Source organism: Portunus trituberculatus, chromosome 24, assembly GCF_017591435.1.
Source record: "Portunus trituberculatus isolate SZX2019 chromosome 24, ASM1759143v1, whole genome shotgun sequence".
Lineage (NCBI taxonomy): Eukaryota > Metazoa > Arthropoda > Malacostraca > Decapoda > Portunidae > Portunus > Portunus trituberculatus.
The window spans coordinates 9,441,722-9,448,729 of record NC_059278.1 but is presented as its reverse complement, the minus strand read 5'-3'; the positions used below and the strand labels follow the sequence as shown (position 1 = coordinate 9,448,729).

The 7,008-nt window shown below is 44.6% G+C and overlaps 1 protein-coding gene across 1 annotated transcript in view; it reads left to right on the top strand.

The window, feature by feature from the left end:
- The first annotated feature begins 2,001 nt into the window (after positions 1–2,001).
- Positions 2,002–7,008, top strand: part of LOC123508318 (nephrin-like) — a 99,154-nt gene continuing 94,147 nt past the window's right edge. The window contains exon 1 of the mRNA XM_045261928.1: positions 2,002–2,578. The gene's annotated coding sequence lies outside the window, so the exon portion shown is untranslated. The remainder of the gene's footprint in view (positions 2,579–7,008) is intronic.

The window sequence follows — 7,008 nt, the reverse complement described above, 5'->3', positions numbered from 1 at the left end:
CAGTAACAACAACAGCAGCAGCAGCAGTAATAGATAGTAGAAGTAGTTGTAGAAGTAATAGTAGTAGGGGCAGTAGTAATAGTAGTAGTAGTAGTAGTAGTAGTAGTAGTAGTAGTAGTAGTAGTAGTAGTAGTAGTAATAGCAATAACAACAAAAATAACAACAGCCAGTCTTACAAAGCAGCATAACCACAGCGGCGTCAAAGCAAAAGACATGTCGTTATTTTTTCTCACATTTTTTTTTCTCATCCTTTCTTTTTTCTCTCTTTTAATAAAATAAACACCGCGGCGGGAGAGGCTCGGTATATCATCAGCGTGGCATGTGCTTGCGAAGATGTATGTCCACACCTTGTTTGCCCTCAGGTGGCGGATGCGCGCTGACTGCCTCAAATGAAGAAAGGCTCTCTCTCTCTCTCTCTCTCTCTCTCTCTCTCTCTCTCTCTCTCTCTCTCTCTCTCTGTGTGTGTGTGTGTGTGTGTGTGTGTGTGTGTGTGTGAAAAAAATGTTTGTGCGTCTTTTAGGGAAGAAATGCATACTCAGTGTGTGTGTGTGTGTGTGTGTGTGTGTGTGTGTGTGTGTGTGTGTGTGTGTGTGTGTGTGTGTGTGTGTGTGTGTGTTATAATGCGGTAAAGGTTTTATTTCAATTAATGTTTATATATGATAGTTCTGTGCCTGAAGTTAGATGCAAAAAAAAATATTATTATAATGTGGATGCACAAGACACACTCTCTCTCTCTCTCTCTCTCTCTCTCTCTCTCTCTCTCTCTCTCTCTCTCTCTCTCTCTCTCTCTCTCTCTCTCTCTCTCTCTCTCTCTCTGTGTGTGTGTGTGTGTGTGTGTGTGTGTGTGTGTGTGTGTGTGTGTGTGTGTGTGTGTGTGTGTGTCTTCGTGGTAAAGAAGAGTCACGTTGCTCTCATCAATGGCCGGAGTAATACCTCGCCGGTAGTGACGTCACCTTGTCAACACGAACTAGGGGAGGGGGAGAAGGAGAGAGAGAGAGAGAGAGTGGTGGAGGGCGACCTTCGGGACCTGCGTCTGGAGAGAATTTATGTGAACGTTGAATTTATGGTATGTGGATGGAAGAGAATATAGAAGAAGCACACACACACACACACACACACACACAGTATGAGTTCTGAGCTCTCTCCGTAGGGGATCGACTGACTGGGAGACCAGCAGACGACTGTAGATGAATGACACACACACACACACACACACACACACACACACTGTAACAAACATGCCAGCAGAGTTGTGGAATCATATTCACTATCGCTGTATTGCATTCCACTAAATTTAACATGCACAGTACCAACCACAGTATAGTCATCAGCAGCAGCATTACAAAGAGAAAGAAAGAAATATTCAACTGATTAATTGATCATGTCACGTGGGGGGAATACTTTTGGTAAGCAGGTTCATTGACGTTCTTGCGGAGTTATTTTTACCTTTCCTTTATTTATTTATTTTTTTATTTGTGTGTGTGTGTGTGTGTGTGTGTGTGTGTGTGTGTGTGTGTGTGTGTGTGTGTGTTTATCTATCTGTGTGTGTGTGTGTGTGTGTGTGTGTGTGTGTGTGGCTTATTAAGGATTAGCTGGGCTAGTGTGGCCACTGGCTGGTTGCGCGGCGGCAGGAACGAGGCTGCTGGAGTGCCGTAATGATGGCCGGGCCGTTAATGACTGTCCGCTGAGGATGGAACTTTGATAAAACGGAGTGTAAGTAGAGGAGCAACCCAGCTGGATGAGGAGAGCATGCGCCCGAGGGCACGGCGGGATGACGGCTAGCTCGGCGCCCCGCCACCTCGCCCCTGCACCTCCCTCCTTCTTATAATATATATGGAGTAAGTTTTTCCCTGTTTTTCAAGTTAGGTAGCTAATGGGGTGGTGTGAGGCGTGTACATGACTTGGAGGACAAATAGGGAGGACAATCAATAGGGCCGAGGACAGGCTAGGCCGACTTCTCTCGTGGACGGAGCTCCGAGACCCAGTTCTCTCTCTGCCGTGGTTGAGTGAGGACGTGCTGCTCGGGCGCACGTGCATGTGTTTGCGCTCGGGTGACGCGCCTCGTTTCAGGTGTTACGCCGAATTCTCAAATGCATGGAAAGGTACATGACCGCCACAGCGAAATGGAGTCTTTAAGTGAAAGCGTGCCCAGTTTACTGAAGATTTTCCTGAACTAACTGAACTTTTGGGCTTGTTTTCCCTCTCCCATTCGCTCAATCTTGATGAAAAGTTTTCCCCAAGTGAGAAAAAGATGACAAGTTGTCGTGCAAATGTCCTTAGTTTTGAACACGTCCTCTGAGGTGACCGGTGACGTACCTCGTCCAATACCCGTTCTTACCTGAGTTCTTTTTGTGGCGTGTGACGGAGAGAGGGTGAGGGAGAGAGGAGACCATTCCCTGACTCCTTGACCACCTATACGAGATAGTGATGATGGTAGTGGCCAGACCATGGACTCGCCTCGCCTTCGCCCTCACCATCTCTATCACCATCATCGCCGCCACCGTCACGCAGGAGCTTTATGAGGACGATGGCGAGGAGGCCGAGGAGGAGACGGATCCCAATGATGAATTCAAGAACAGTGAGTTGCTTATTCTCTCTTATCACGCCTCATCTCGCGTCCTTGGCACATTAGTAATACAAACATGACCCTTCTCCCTTTACATGATTCCCTCTCTCTCTCTCTTTCGATCCTCCTCTCACTCTTTCTCTTAGTGACGGTTCCCCATGACAGTGACATACTCTATTTTCAGTGTAACATTTTCTTTCTCCGTGTAACTTTTCTCATTCTCCCTCACGGAAACAAGTTCCCTCTCAGAACAAGTCTTTGTAGCTCATTACACCTTCCTCCGGGAACTCGGCCTCATTGCAACACTCCCTCTTATAGTAACGGTGTAACACTTGCATCACTTCTGTGCAGTATTATTTTCTTTCTCGGTCTTAGTACCGCAGCACTCCTCCATGTCCTACTTCCTTCTCCACTCTTTTTCTCTCCCTTAAATATAGCTCCAGTGTATGAGTATTACACTGCAGCACCACATAACACTCCTTCACCTTCATTCTCTCCTTGCTTCAAAATACTTTATCTTGCCATATCTACTCCCTCCCCTTCAACTTTTCCCTCCCTTTACACTCCTACGCAAAATTTAACCCCAGTTGGAAAAATTGTCTTGTTATTTCTTTATTATTATTTTTGTTGTTGTTGTTATTATTATTATTATTATTATTATTATTATTATTATTATTATTATTATTTTATCATATTGAAGTGATTCGGAAATAAAAGCACCTCTTCTTATTTTTATTTCTCTCTTCCTCTCCTTGTCCAATCTTTTCTTGTGTGAAACTGTTTACTTTTCCTCATCTTTCTATCCTTTTTCTCTTTCACATTTCCCTCCAAATTTTTTCTTCTCTAAATCACTTTTCTTATTTTCTCCTTTGCTTTTCCTTTCCTCCTCCTCTCCCTCCACGGAACTTTCCTTCTCATGGCAAACATTTGTAACTCGAGTCCTTTCGTTACCAAATAGTCTGAGAAATAGTTTGTGTGTCAGTGTCCTTCGTCATTTCTCTCTCTCTCTCTCTCTCTCTCTCTCTCTCTCTCTCTCTCTCTCTCTCTCTCTCTCTCTCTCTCTTTGCTCGGTAGCTGTTCTACTGATTTTGAAAGGTCAGAATGGAGTAAGTCCTGGTTTGTGGAGCTGTGGAACCTTATGACCTACTCGTAAATGTACCTTTTACAATTTGTACATTAGGTGCTGATGCGATGTATGCTCATTGATGTGGTGATCAAGATGTGTTTTCGTAGAGATCATAAGTTCCAAGTGCATGTTGAGGGACTTTTACAATGTGCATTTTATTGGTAATTTCATGATAATCTTTCAACATTTTTTCGTTCATGGTGCGTGTTCATAAATTCATCACTTCAATGGAAATATTCAGCCGGTGTCAAAAATCGCTGAGGTAGGAATGATGTTTTGTAAAAAGGACAAAGAGAGAGAGAGAGAGAGAGAGAGAGAGAGAGAGAGAGAGAGAGAGAGAGAGAGAGAGTGTGTGTGTGTGTGTGTGTGTGGTAGTGTTTTCATTTTGTGAGCGCGCGCGTGTGGATGTATATGTGGGTGTGCGGTGAAGGAGTGTCCTCATTGTGTGTGTGTGTGTGTGTGTGTGTGTGTGTGTGTGTGTGTGTGTGTGTGTCTGCGTACATGCGTGCATATGTGTGTGTGTGTGTGTGTGTGTGTGTGTGTGTGTGTGTTGTGTCTGCGTACATGCGTATGTATGTGTGTGTGTGTGTGTGTGTGTGTGTGTGTGTGTGTGTGTGTGTGTGTGTGTGTGTGTGTGTGTGTGTGTGTGTGTGTGTGTGTTTTCCCACTTTTATACTGTGTGTGTGTGTGTGTGTGTGTGTGTGTGTGTGTGTGTGTGTGTGTGTGTGTGTTTTTCCCCACTTTTATACTATAGTGTGTGTGTGTGTGTGTGTGTGTGTGTGTGTGTGTGTGTGTGTATGTGTGTGTGTGTGTGTGTGTGTGTGTAGGATTGTATGTGTAAAAGTGTGTGTGTGTGTGTGTGTGTGTGTGTGTGTGTGTAGAAGTGTGTGTGTGTGTATGTGTGTGTGTGTGTGTGTGTGTGTGTGTGTGTGTGTGTGTGTGTGTGTGTGTGTGTGTGTGTGTGTGTGTGTGTGTGTGTGTGTGTGTGTGTGTGTGTGTGTGTGTGTGTATAGGAATGAGTGCAAAATTGTGTGTGTGTGTGTGTGTGTGTGTGTGTGTGTGTGTGTGTGTGTGTGTGTGTGTGTGTGTGTGTGTGTGTGTGTGTGTGTGAAAGGAAAAATTGTGTTTAGCTTCAACAGTCACCCTCCAGTATTCACTATAAACCCTTCACCGAGGTAGACTTGATTGGCTTTGAAAAAAAAAAAAAAGGGAAAAGACTACGTTATTATTATCATATGGAGGAGTTTTCTGAAATAATTGTACGAATATATTAACTGTCAGAAATTCGTCGAAATGAGTGTAGATAGTTTTAGAAAATACTAAACCCTACCATTAGCATGTGGAAAAGTGCTCATAAACGTTATTTTGAGTAACTTACCATAAGAAAAATTGTGCCGTAACCTCAACATTCAGCGAGCAATATTCAATCAATGAAAGCCAGACAGGGGATTGGTGGGCTGATCAGTTTACGTAGGAGAGGTGAGAAAAAGTAATGGGTGTGTGTTGACGTCCCCTCGCTGCTCCTCACGCCCCTCACGCCCCCGGGAGACTAGGGCAGAAGAGGAGCCTCCAATCTGTCCACGATAACTGAGTGACCATTTCGCTTCTCTCTCCCTGGGGCTCCACTCTCGATGCTCCTCGTTAAAACGATTCGAACCCTGAAGGGGAAAAAATTGTATTGTTATTTACACTCCCATTTTTATTAGACATGTTGCAACGGCCCTTCTATGTACGTATCTAGTGTGTGCGTGTGTGTGTGTGTGTGTGTGTGTGTGTGTGTGTGTGTGTGTGTGTGTGTGTGTTAGGGTAGTTATTTTTACATGTCTTTCTTTTATCGTTCAAGGTAAAAACTGAGTGCATTCAAATCCGATGAGTTATTTTCTAAAATCTCGGCTTTCACGTGCGAGTACTGTGTACACATGTATTTTTTCATAGATCTCTCTCTCTCTCTCTCTCTCTCTCTCTCTCTCTCTCTCTCTCTCTCTCTCTCTCTCTCTCTCTCTCTCTCTCTCTCTCTGGCTTACACGCAGCCTCCCTACTCCCTAGTCTTTCCATGCCATCCCTATAACGGCCTGGAACTTTTAATCCAGCTCCCCCGCTCCCCACCAGCCACTGCCCTCCACCCATTCCACACCGGGTTCCCTTTTTTTTTTTTTTTTTTTTATAGTTATGTTTTCCACCTTTTCCCTTTCCACATTACCTTCCATCTGGTTTTCATACCCGTCTTCCATTTTCTCTAGCTAAACAGACTTACCCGTCCACTCTCCCCCAGTGTCTATTACCTGTACCCCTCCCTCCTTTCCGTCCCTTCCCTTCTTTTCCTTTCCTCCAACACGCCTCCTCTCATCACCATTTTCCCTCAGCAGACCACACCGTCCCATCCCTACACCGTATACCCCCTCCCTTCCAGCCCACATGCCATCCACACTTGCCATCCACACGCCCAGTACAGCGGCAGACAGACTTCCTCACTCCACCGCACAGCTGCCACTCCTTCCACTCCACCAGCAGGCGTCCAAACCCACTCACCGAGACCGCTTACAATATTTTCCTCCATCCACTGCAGCCACTAACCTCCCACTGTTCATTTGCCTCTCCCAGACTCTCTATATCCTCCTCCTCCTCCTCCTCCTCCTCATTCCTTCATTATCCGCTTTATCTTATCTACCTTATTTATACTTGATTATCTTGGCCATAAGGAATGAATGTCTTGTTTAAAGGATGTAGAATAATAATGAAGCAGTAACAGGAGGAGGAGGTGACGGAGAGGAAAGGAAAGAGGAAGTGTATAAGGAAGAAGAGGGGTAGAAGTAATAGTTGTTGTTGTTGTTGTTGCTGTTGTTGTTGTTGTATTTCTTGTTCTTGTAAGCAGAAGAAGAAGGAGTTATAGTCATTGAAAGCATTGTGTTGGCAGTGAAATTAAGTCTGGAATACCACTGGAGGGAGGAGTGAGGATGGGGGGCTGAGGGTGTTTATTTCACTAGGCACTCATAATTCACAAACTTTGGATGGAGGTCGGGTGGGAGTTATCATTAATGTGTTATGAGAGCCTTGTAAGGTTATTCATGCCCTTCGGTATTTATTCAAGGCGGGTCGTCGGGAGTTATTCAGGATGTGCGCAAGTTATTCATCGTTATCTGGAAACCATTCACGGCAGATACAAGTCCTTGGCATCTGGGAGCTATTAGAGGATGTGATATTCATGGCGGCACAAGTTCAAGGCTCACTGACGTATAGTAAACTTATTCATCATATAATTCATGAGTCTGTAAGGTTAATGGAGAAAGTTTGTAGCGAGAAGAGCAACAAGGAAATA